The sequence below is a fragment of the Neoarius graeffei genome, chromosome 23 (assembly GCF_027579695.1).
Source record: "Neoarius graeffei isolate fNeoGra1 chromosome 23, fNeoGra1.pri, whole genome shotgun sequence".
NCBI lineage: Eukaryota > Metazoa > Chordata > Actinopteri > Siluriformes > Ariidae > Neoarius > Neoarius graeffei.
The window spans coordinates 23,716,122-23,728,522 of record NC_083591.1 but is presented as its reverse complement, the minus strand read 5'-3'; the positions used below and the strand labels follow the sequence as shown (position 1 = coordinate 23,728,522).

The 12,401-nt window shown below is 39.5% G+C and overlaps 1 protein-coding gene across 3 annotated transcripts in view; it reads right to left on the bottom strand.

Annotated features, from left to right (window-relative positions):
- The window catches only part of efr3a (EFR3 homolog A (S. cerevisiae)), a 182,667-nt gene that overhangs the window by 79,155 nt on the left and 91,111 nt on the right, over window positions 1-12,401 (bottom strand). The window lies entirely within an intron of this gene.

Below are 12,401 nucleotides of genomic sequence, written 5' to 3'. Positions count from 1 at the left end.
AACACTCAATGTTTGTCATGTTTAATAAGAATAAAGATAGTATCTTGCTTTATCTGACTTCCACTGTGGAAATTTTTGATGACAATTCAAAATGTTTTTATTAAATTGATTTACATATAAAATAGCTACATCATGAAGAATTAAAGCCCCTCCTTCACAGATGAGTGAAATTATTGAATAAATTTCCTCTTTTTGATTGCTTGGGTTAAAAATGCCAAGTTATGATGACTGAATTGATTATTCACTTAAATATGAATAATATGATGCATTTTGGGTATTTGATATGGAGAAATAGGACAATAGGACACAATGGAAAAATCAAGAACACACCGAAAAGATGAGAATAACAGCGGTGGTAAAAGAACAGCAACCGTACCAGCTGAAGGTCGCGCGGGTCTCTGCTGCGGCACGCGAGCAACGGGACATCACTACCACACCGGACGGAGCGCGGGGCAGGGCAAAATGACTGGCCATAGATTCTATCAAAAGTTCGATCTAAATTGACCATGGTTGCAAAATATTGGCCAAAAATACGCCAACACTACGAAATATGAAAGTAAGATGAAAAAAAAAAAATTCTATTGCCTTATACTGCAAGACTAAAACAAAATAAAACTGTCAAAACTCACCTTTTCAGTGATAATGTCTGAACAGATCACTCGCGTAACAGAAAGACCGCAAATGGAAGCACGATCAACTAACTGTTGGAGTGGAAAATTCCATTCTACACATCCAGATTGTTAATGTGTGTCCTTCCGCGCACACAAATAACACGCTACGGTAAAAAATAGACCACAACTCATTTTATAGCTCAGAAATTCATACAAGACCAGCTACCATCATAACATTCTGTAAGAAACATTCTATACCTAACTTTCAGCTTTCGTTTTAAAAAATAAAATTGCAGATTTATAACTAAATTTTTATATGGTGTAGTGATTAAGTTACTACTTTTGGTGAGGTTGTGACCTTGACCCTGAGGCTTTCCGTTTGGATCAAAACACACGATCGTATTGGTTTTGGGTATGCGGAAAAAAAGAGTTACAACAATGATCAAATATTTTGCATGATGTTTTATTACGATTATGATTATTCTGTGAGCGCACCAATCCTTAGGTGTATATAAAGTTACAACTTAAAATACAATTAGTGATAACTGTAGACTTTTCAGTGAACTACAACCTTTTTAAGAGAATGCGATGTAGTCAACCATTTATCACGTCCCAGATCAAGCTGCCATTTTTCCACAAATTTGCAGAATTTTTGCCAAATTCTGAATATTCACATCAAAAATTTAGCTTTATCTGTATTATTTCTTTCATCATTTTATTTCAAATTAAAACCAACATCACCATTCAAAACCGTATAGTTTATTGACAGTATATTTACTGGGGTACCCCCACAGTACCCAGTTTCTGAGACAGACCCATATACTCTGTGTGTGTGTGTGTGTGTGTGTGTGTGTGTGTGTACACGTACGTACAGTTAGGCCCAAAAATATTTGGACAGTGAAGTTTTATTTTAGCTATTAACGAAAACATATTCAGGATACAATTATATAATCAATATGGGCTTAAAGTGCAGACTCTCAGCTGTAATTTGAGAGTATTCACATCCAATTTGGAGCAAGGGTTTAGGAATTACAGCTCTTTAATACGTAGTCGCCTCTTTTTCAAGGGACCAAAAGTAATTGGACAATTGACTCAGAAGGCTGCAAAAAAAAACAAAAAAAAAACAAGGCTGCATGGGCTCTTCCCTCGTTAACCTGTCATCAATTAAGCAGTTAAAAGGTCTGGAGTTGATTCCAGGTGTGGCGTTTGCATTTGGAAGCTGTTGCTGTGAACACACAACATGCGGTCAAAGGAGCTCTCAATGGAGGTGAAACAGACCATCCTGAGGCTGAAAAAAAGAAGAAATCCATCAGAGATATAGCAGAAATGTTAGGAGTGGCCAAATCAACAGTTTGGTACATTCTGAGAAAAGAAAAAAAGTGCACACTGGTGAGCTTGGGAACTCAGAATCCTTTCCATGGTGAAGAAAAACCCCTTCACAACATCCACTCAAGTGAAGAACACTCTCCAGGAAGTAGGTGCATCAGTATCTTATGCCGCTTTTCCACTACCAACGCAGCTGAGTTGGGCTGAGCCGTGCCGTGCTGAGTTGGGCTGAGTCGAGCTGAGTGGGGCTGTTGGAGTTGCATTTCGACTACAACCGCGCTGAACCGTGCTGGCTGGAAGTGGGTGGACACATTGGGTGGAGTTAGCAAAAGTGGGTGGACGTCACGTGATGTCGTTAGGCGGCGCAAACAGTGACATCAGTGATCTTTTAAGCGGTAGTCTCACGACCCGGATAGTAAACAATAAACATGGAGGACATGGAGTCGTTAGTGTTGCTGGTCTTGGTGCTGTGGCTTGTTGTCACCGACAACAGATACTGGCAAGAGCGTATAGATGAGGCGAGGCACATAAGGCTTCAGAAATTCTCATAATTCGTAATTCTTCTTCTTCCAGGTTTACGGTGTTTACAGATCCCAGCGTGCTCGCGGGGCGTGTGAGGACACTCCTCCTCACCAATCAGTGCACAGGGGAGTGTCTCCTCACGCCCCTAGCCTCACTCGGCTCGGTTTGGCTCGCTTCAGCCCCACTCCAAAACCGTGCGAGTTTTGGGGGCTGAGCAGGGCTGAAGCGAGCTGAGTCGTGCTGTTCTGAGGTAGTCGAAACGCGAGCCGTGTCGGGCTGAAGTGAGCTGAAGCGAGCTGAAAAAGGGTAGTGGAAAAGGGCCATAAGTCTACCATAAAGAGAAGACTTCATGAGAGTAAATACAAAGGATTCACCACAAGGTGCAAACCATTAATCAGCCTCAAAAATAGAAAGGCCAGAATTGACTTTGCCAAAAAACACCTGAAGAAGCCAGCACAGTTCTGGAACAGCATTCTTTGGACAGATGAGACCAAGATCAACCTGTACCAGAATGATGGGAAGAAGAAAGTTTGGAGAAGAATTGGAACAGCTCATGATCCAAAGCACACCACATCTTCTGTAAAACATGGTGGAGGCAGTGTGATGGCATGGGCATGCATGGCTTCCAATGGCACTGGGTCACTTGTGCTTATTGATGATGTGACAAAAGACAAAAGCAGCCGGATGAATTCTAAAAAGTGTATAGGGATATACTTTCTGCTCAGATTCAGCCAAGTTGACTGGACGGCGCTTCACAGTACAGATGGACAATGATCCAAAACATACTGCAAAAGCAACCCAGGAGTTTATCTGTGAAGAATCTCAGTCATCCAGGTACATAGTAATCTGTGGTTGGTAGAAGAGAGCAACTGGACTTGCTTGAAGATTCTTGAAAACGTTTCGCCTCTCATCCAAAAGGCTTCCTCAGTTCAGTCTGACTAATAGGGAGTATCAAGTATTTATCCTCTCATGGATCATCATAGAATCTGAATCAGAATGCTGATGCCTGCATTGTAGGTGGCCCAATGAGAGGACTTCCAGAAAACTGGCAGACATCTTAGCCAGAGAGGATCGTTCACTTTTGTCAACCTGGAACGACCATCACTGAACAGAGGTGGGTGTCTATGACATCTTTTATCAGCCACCTACAATGCAGCCATCAGCATTCTGATTCGGATTCTATGATGATCCATGAGAGGATAAATACTGGATACTCCCTATTAGTCAGACAGAACTGAGGAAGCCTTTCGGATGAGAGGCGAAACACTTTCAAGAATCTTCAAGCAAGTCCAGTTGCTCTCTTCTACCAACCACAGACAACCCAGGAGTTTTTTAAAGAATTGAAGTGGAATATTCTGCAATGGCCGAGTCAATCACCAGATCTCAACCCAATCAAGCATGCATTTCACTTGCTCAAGACAAAACTTAAGGCAGAAAGACCCACAAACAAGCAACAACTGAAGACAGCTGCAGTAAAGGCCTAGCAAAGCATCACAAAGGAAGAAACCCAGCGTTTGGTGATGTCCATGGGTTCCAGACTTCAGGGAGTTATTGCCTGCAAAGGATTCTCAACAAAATATTGAAAAGTAACATTTTACTTAAGGTTATGTTTATTTGTCCAATTACTTTTGAGCCCCTGAAATGAGGAGCGTTTGTATAAAAATAGCTACAGTTCCTACATGTTTAATCATATATTTTTGTTCAACCCCTTGAATTAAACCTTAAAGTCTGCACTTCAATTCTGTGATAGTTGTTTCATTTCAAATCCAATGTGGTGGCATGCAGAGCCCAAATCATGAAGATTGTGTCACTGTCCAAATATTTCTGGGCCTAGCTGTATACACACACACACACACACACACACACACACACACACACACACACACACAAGTGCATCTTAAAAATTCTTTTTTTAGAAAATCATGAAAAAGTTTTTTTTTGTAATTTAATTAAAAAAGGTAAACTTTCATATATTCTATGTTCATTACATGTAAAGTGAAATAATGCAAACTGTTTTGTTTGAATTTTGATCATGGCTTATAGCTCATGAAAAATCAGAAACCCACTATCCCAAATTATTAGATTATTTCATGTCAAATTTGAGTAAAACAGTATAAATACTGGGCATCTCTTGGCCTAGTTCATAACAAGCAACAACAATCATGGGGAAGACTGCTGACTTGACAGTTGTCCAGATGATCATCGACGCCTTCCACAAGGAGGGTAATCCACAGGTCATTGCTGAAAAGGGTGGCTGGAAAAGGTGCTCAACAGGGATGACCGCAGCCTTGAAAGGGTTGTCAAGAAGAGTTGATTCAAGAATATGGGAGAGCTTCACAAGGAGTGGACTGAGGCTGATGTCAGTGCATCAAGAGCCACCACACACAGATGTCTTCAGGAAAGGGGCTGCAACTGTCTCATTCTGAATATCAACCCACTCCTGAACCAGAGACAATGCCAGAAGCGTCTTACCTGGGCTAAGGAGAGTAAGAACTGGACTGTTGCTCAGTGGTCCAAAGTCCACTTTTCAGATGAAAGTAACTTTTGCAATTCATTTGGAAATCCTAGAGTCTGGACGAAGAATGGAGAGGCACAGAATCCAAGGTATTTGAAGTCCAGTGTGAAGTTTCTGCAGTCAGTGATGATTTGGGGTGCCATGTCATCTGCTGGTGTTGGGCCACTGTTTTTTCTCAAGTCCAAAGTCAATGCAGCCATCTACCAGGAGATCTTTAAGCACTTCATGCTTCCATCTGCTGACAAGCTTTATGGAGTTGCTGATTTCCTTTTCCAGCAGGACTTAGCACCTGCCCACAGTGCCAAAACGACTACTGTATTGGTTTGCTGACCATGATGTTAATGTGCTTGATTAGCCAGCCAACTCACCTGACCCCCACAGAGAATCTATGGGGTACTGTTAAGAGGAAGATGAGAAACACCCGACCCAAAAATACAGACGAGCTGAAGGCCACCATCAAAGCAATCTGGGCTTCAAGAACACCTCAGCAGTGCCACAGGCTGATCGCCTCCATGCCACGCTGCACTGATGCAGTAATTCATGGTAAAGGAGCCCCAACCAAGTAGTGAGTGTATAAATGAACATACTTTTCAGAAGTTGGACATTTCTTTATCGTAAATGCTTTTTTGATTGATGTTAGGAAATATTCTAATAATTTGAGATATTGAATATCTGACTTTCATGAGCTATGAGCCATAATCAAAAAAAAAAAAAGATTGAAATATTTCACCTTGTGTAGTGAATATAGAATGTGAAAGTTTACCTTTTTTGAATTAAATTACAAAAAAACAACTTTTTTTCACAATATTAACTGTTTGAGATGCACTTGTGTGCATATGCATGTATATAACACAAGTATTAATTTGTAATACTTTGTAATAATCTGCAAAAAGCAATAAGTGCCTGAAAATATTAACCAGGTCAGTGGTGACCCATGTTCTATGGAAAAATTGTTACAAAAATAATGTGAATACAATGCCATGTCTGATTGCCACGTGTGGGGAAAATATCTGAAAGCATGTTATTACCCAAATTTTGTTACTTAGTAATATATGAGGGCAAGTCAAAAGTTCTCAGACAAATTAAAAAAAAAAAATATTTATGAAAATAAAGCTATTTCTCTACATATCTTCCATTTAAGTCTAAACAATTCTGCAAGCGATGTTTCCATCGGAGAACTCCTTCTTTGTATTCCTTTTTTGAATTCTTTTGAAATTATAACAGCTGTCTTAGAACTTTTTGACTTACCCTCGTATGTTTTAGCTATATTCAGTTCAATGCGATTTTAAGAGATTCTCACAAAAAAACACTCACAAAGCAGCATCACAAATCTGGAAATAGATTTATATCCCTAATGAGCAACCAGAAGCAACACTAGCATGGTAAAACTCTGAGACCACCTGAAGAAGAAACCAGACTCAAATAGGAACGTGAGTCAACAATGATTTCCATGGTTGTGTGCTCATCTCATCTCATTATCTCTAGCCGCTTTATCTTGTTCTACAGGGTCGCAGGCAAGCTGGAGCCTATCCCAGCTGACTACGGGTGAAAGGCAGGGTACACCCTGGACAAGTCGCCAGGTCATCACAGGGCTGACACAGACACAGACAACCATTCACACTCGCATTCACACCTACGGTCAATTTAGTCACCAGTTAACCTAACCTGCATGTCTTTGGACTGCGGGGGAAACCAGAGCACCCGGAGGAAACCCACGCGGACACGGGGAGAACATGCAAACTCCGCACAGAAAGGCCCTCGCCGGCCATGGGGCTCAAACCCAGACCTTCTTGCTGTGAGGCGACAGCGCTAACCACTACACCACCGTGCCGCCCTGGTTGTGTGCTATGAAGTAAAATTGCGTGCTGAAAAGATGTCCAGTATGAGCATGTTGTGAACGAGACAGTCAATGATGGTGTAGCTCACGCCGGCCGCAGAAAGAATCAAAATTGGTGAAGAATTGAGGGAGAAGTGATTCATATGGAAACTGCTCTTTCAGGCTTAATTACTCCATATTTTGATGCAATTATGCAAATTTAAGTAGAAGCTATATGCACCCCAGGCAGACCTCCCTTCCTGCCAAAAAGAAGGGGGGGATAAAAAAAAGTATTTTATATATACACACACTCCACTTTATTAGGAACACCCATACACCTGCACATTCATGCAGTTATCTAATCAGCCAATCATATGTAAGGAGTGCTGTTGCTTTAGATTAGTGTCATTTCTCAGAAATTCGTGAACTGAATGTCCTGTTGTATGTGGATTTGAACATCCAAACAACGCAGCGCTTTCCTATCATTATTTTTCTAAGATTCCAACAACGATATCCAATTTCAGCAAGTAAACAAGCACAGAGTCAGATGAACCGAAATGAGCCAGATAATCGGGGATCCATGCCGTGACATATGAGATTAGCCCTGGGACAAGGCTGCCTTTTTCCCGGATCCGGAAGCTGCCATTTATTGATATTTTATTATCAAGCACAAAACTATCATTTTCCCCTTGCTTTATTAATTCATTTTGGTCGTTACTAATTTTATACACACAAACACTTTTTCCCCCATTTTAAAGCATTACAATAAGGCAATACATACACTTTAGAGGAGAACTGAAGGCAATTTTTTTTTATCATCAAAATTGTTTCTCTCATTTTATAAAATATAGGAATGCATTTCTGACAGCTATTTTGTCACTACTACAGTATAGCAGGTAATGAGTGTTTGAAATATGCTATGTAATAGATCAGTCCATACGTCAAAGCAATCGCCGTAAACAAGATTCGCTGAGACCTGTGTGAGACATCATAGGACGGAAGTAAAACGTACAGCAGAAATCAAAGTGACCAACATCTGCCAACATTATCAAAAGACGCGCGCGCCCTCTTTCGAATGCTGACGTAATCAAGCCGGAAGTTTTCCGTGTCCAAAATCGCTCCCTACTCACTATATAGGGCACTATACAGTATACTGGGGAAGCCATTTTGTAGTGCTGTCCGAAACCTTAGTGAGGATTACGTGAGAAATGCGCTCAGTATAATATGTATTTATCACAAAAATACATGCATGTATTTATTATTTTGAAAACCTACCAGCCGCCTGATCCGGCACGTTTTAATTGTACGACAGTAATGACGTAAACCAGCGCGACGGACTAGTCCTTATCCTGTTGTCTTTCCAACTCTTCTCTACTCCACGTTGGTTCAAAGTCGTATGGAATAATCTCCATCACTGACGAAGCTGGCAAATCTCGAAATTAACCCCTTGGCTGCCACCCATAATTAACTGTAATGTGCCAGGCATATAGGACAAAAAGAGGTCAAAATTGGGATATTTTGATAATCTTTCTCTAACTTGTTCAGAACTTTATATTTTTAATATTTGTATAGAAAAAAAAAATCACAAAAAAATAGAGTAAAAATAACTTTAGTAATCACAAACAACTTCAAAAACATCCAAAAAAAACCAAAGACAATGGGTCTTGTCAATGAGAACCTGTCCATAAACATGAATTACTAGTACATGAAAACACAAGGTACACCAAGGGTCCATGTATTCCAAGTAACTGGGTACCTTTTTTATGATGGTCTTTGGTATGACCCGACCATGAATAGAACTCCCGATCTCCCGATCGAGAGGCGGACACGCTAACCACTCGACCAATTCACGGTAATGTGCCACTGTGAAGGAAAAGTAAATGTGCCATGTAAGGTACATAAAAGGAGGTGTTTATGACAAGTAGTATATGTCATAAGGCACAGTGGTAAAACATTTCATGACATACGTTACTCGTCCAAAGGCATTGAAGGAGTTAATCTAAATTGGATTGATATGGCGATCTGGCCGCTGTGTAAACAGTTTTCAAAATGGCGGTGCTGACACTTCACATTTGAAGTCTCGCACAAGTCTTGTGAAGATCGCGTGGATAAGCGACGCTTGCCGTGGACCATATGAACTACATTCAACATGGATAAAAACCGAAAAGACTGATAAGTGTAATATAATATGCCAATACGAGTCACAATATAAAGTTAATAAAACCAACTAGTCCTCATCCTGTTGTCTTTCCAACGCTTCTCTACGCCACGTTGGTTGGAAGTTGTATGGAATAATCTCCATGTCACGTAAGTGAGGGAGGCGGATGCATGTGCAGAAGTATACAGTTTAATAAAGTGCAGAATATATATATATATATATATATATATATATATATATATATACACACACACACACACACACACACACACACAGTGAGACAATATATACACAGGCAAACGATCCAAAACGGCAGGCTAGATCAAAAACGAGAATACAGGCAAAAGGGTCAGTCGTGGCGCAAACAGTACATCAAAGGCTAAGCAAGGACAAGAACGAGAAACAGGTACAAGGATCGTGAAACAGGAAATCAAGACAACAGGTAGAAAGGCTCGGTAATGCGTATCGTAATACTTTGAGATGCAAATACATCAGCACAGTCTTTAAATAGGCAAACGCACAGTTCCTTAATTGAGCTCAGGTGCGCCTTGTTCATGGCGGGTGTACTGGAGTCCACTCGACATGCTTTCAGGTGCACGCACCACAGCGCGCAGGACTGACACTCCATCACCGATGAAGCTGGCAAATCTTGAAATGAATCCAAATTGGAACGATATGGCTGCTGTGTAAACAGTTTTCAAAATGGCGGTGCTGACACTTCACGTTTGAAGTCTCGCACAAGTCTCGTGAAGATCGCGTGGATAAGCGACGCCTGCTGTGGACCATACGAACTACGTTCAACATGGCTAAAAACCGAAAAGGCTGATAAGTGTAATATAATATGCCAATACAAGTCACGATATAAGGTTAATAAAACCGAAAACAATCAAATAACGTTAAGAAATAAAGCAAGCTTAAAAATTACTTCAGTTCCCCTTTAATTAATGCTGTACCTGCACCTCAACCTAATCCTAACCTCAGTAATGAAAAGGAAACTTTTTGTCTCTTTTATTTCATTTATTTTAAATTTTTTGTTTTTAAAAGGAAAAAAAATGATTTATGGAGACTATCCAAATGTCCCCACAAGGTTGAAATTGTCAGGTTTTACTATCCGTGTGAGGACATCTGGTCCCCAGTAGTATATAAAAAAACGCGCGCGCACACACCACGGATCGAAGGAGGACTGGCTGTGAAATTCAAAATGCATGAGTCGGCAGTCTATATTTAACAAGAGGTCATTCAAAGGAGTTTCAGGTAACATCAGAAAGGCACTAAATACAGAAAACCCTTACCTCAAATCTCTCATCTCTCAAATTACAAAAAGCCAACAAAACACCAAACATGGACAAAAATGTGTGGTTTTGGGACTTAAATATTCTGGTAGAGAGCATTGTTATTTTTGCCATTTTACTCCATTTCTCTCTCACACAGTCAAAGGCATTTAACTCACATTTAGCTTCTGAAAAGCAATTTGTAATATCAAGCATTTAAGCAGTTGACCTGCACAACTCCAAGTACAAGACACCTATATTTTCCTTTATTGCACTTCATGGATTTCTATGTACTATGCATGTAACAATATATTATGCAACATTAAACTGCAATACAAATTTATGGCGATTCAAGTTGATGAAATAAAAAAATTGTCATTATCATTAGGTTGCATAATCTCTTTGCTTTTCCTAGCTGTAATTAAGTTGTTTAGGCAGCAGAGAGAGTAAATGTTCAATTGTGGGAATGCACGTGACTTCATCATAGGCAGAAGTAGCACAGTTCTAATGTTGAGAACCCACACAGGAATACAGTTCTAAAATCTGTTGAGTGCACACAAATAGATTTAACAAGAAATCAGAGCTCCCTTTTTCCAGACGGCTGAACGCAAAAGAAAACAGAAGCAAAACAAATGGTAGTAAATGTTCACAAAAATCCCCATTTGTTATTAATTTCTCATTTTTTATAAAATGAATATTTTATTATATTTTACACCAACCTTTACAACTGTAGGTAAAGAATTATTGTTAATTATTGGGAAAATTAAACAAGATTAAAAAAAAAATTATTTAACAAAGAATAAAGTTGATCAAGAACAGGAAAATAAATACTGCATTTTTCTGGTATTAAAATTTTTCATTTATTTTTCTTTTTTTTAATATTGTGGAAAATTGAATCATGAACCCAATACCGTGAATCAAATAGAATCATTGCATACCTACTGTGTATTTCTATATTTCTAAGAAATGTGGCTTGTTGATCAAATGTGCGTTACCTGTTTGTCTACAAATTTAAGTTAAGCAATTGAAGCACCATAATAATGGTGTTGCTGAAATTCTTTCAACTCTACCAGCAACTCAAGTTAGCTTCGCTACAGACTAAAATATCTCTGTTCCCCAACAATGCAGAGAATAAAACCGCCAAATCTCCCAACACTCACTGCACCTGAACTAAACAGGACCTACAGTATAACAATGCAGAAGAGGGCAACAGAAAATTATTGGAATAAAATATGAATTTTACTGATATGGATCCTGCCAACAAGTCTAGTGCTTTCTGTTAGTCATCTTTATGTCTAAACTAACTTTTCAACATACTTCAGTCAAAAAGGAAGCTTTTCAAGAAACACTATTTCAGGACAGTTGACTTTGCTGTGATCTTGACCCTTTTTGAATCAATGCCCAAAATCTAATCTGCTGATCACAGTGATAATTCCATATAAATCCTATAAACATTCAACCACTTATTCTTAAAATAGAGTATTAACAAGAATTGTAGGCAGACAGATTATGTGGATTCTAACGTGTGTAATATATGTTTTAAAAAATTTTATATATTTATTATTATAATTTTTTTGGTACTGATGGCGCCCCCGATGAGTGTAAAATGTGTTTGTAAGTGGCAGCCAGAGCTGTCACTCATTGTGCATGTTAGAGGCAGAGCCACCAGCCCAAGAAGCTGTATTTGTTATGCTACAGACGCTCACTGCTGTGTTTATATTCACCATGTGCCTCCGTCAGAGGTTTAGCACAGTACATTATAAAGCTTTGCCGTCAGTCATCCTGATGTTATTCATACACAATGTAAAAATCTGTGTGCACTGTTTGTTGTCTGTGTGTTTTGTGTTCAGTGCATTGGTTGAACTGTGGTTTAGTACAAGACTTTGAACACCGAGGGAAATGGTGCACGTTTGGCTAACATGTCGAGGTTTGCATCCTTGGTTGAGTGGCACAAGGTGTGTAACGTTCCAAGTATATTCTGTAAACATTACACTGCAAAATTGTATACTTGTTCACAACCATGTTAATTATTTTTTGTTTTCATGGTGCTTGTTGTACAGTGTATGGTGTTTGATGCTATACTCATGTTCAAGAGGAATAAAACGCGTATGCACCCGTCAGAGACTCTGATGCTCCTAATGGCAAGGGCTGCTACAGCATTCATAAACAAGCCCACATTATT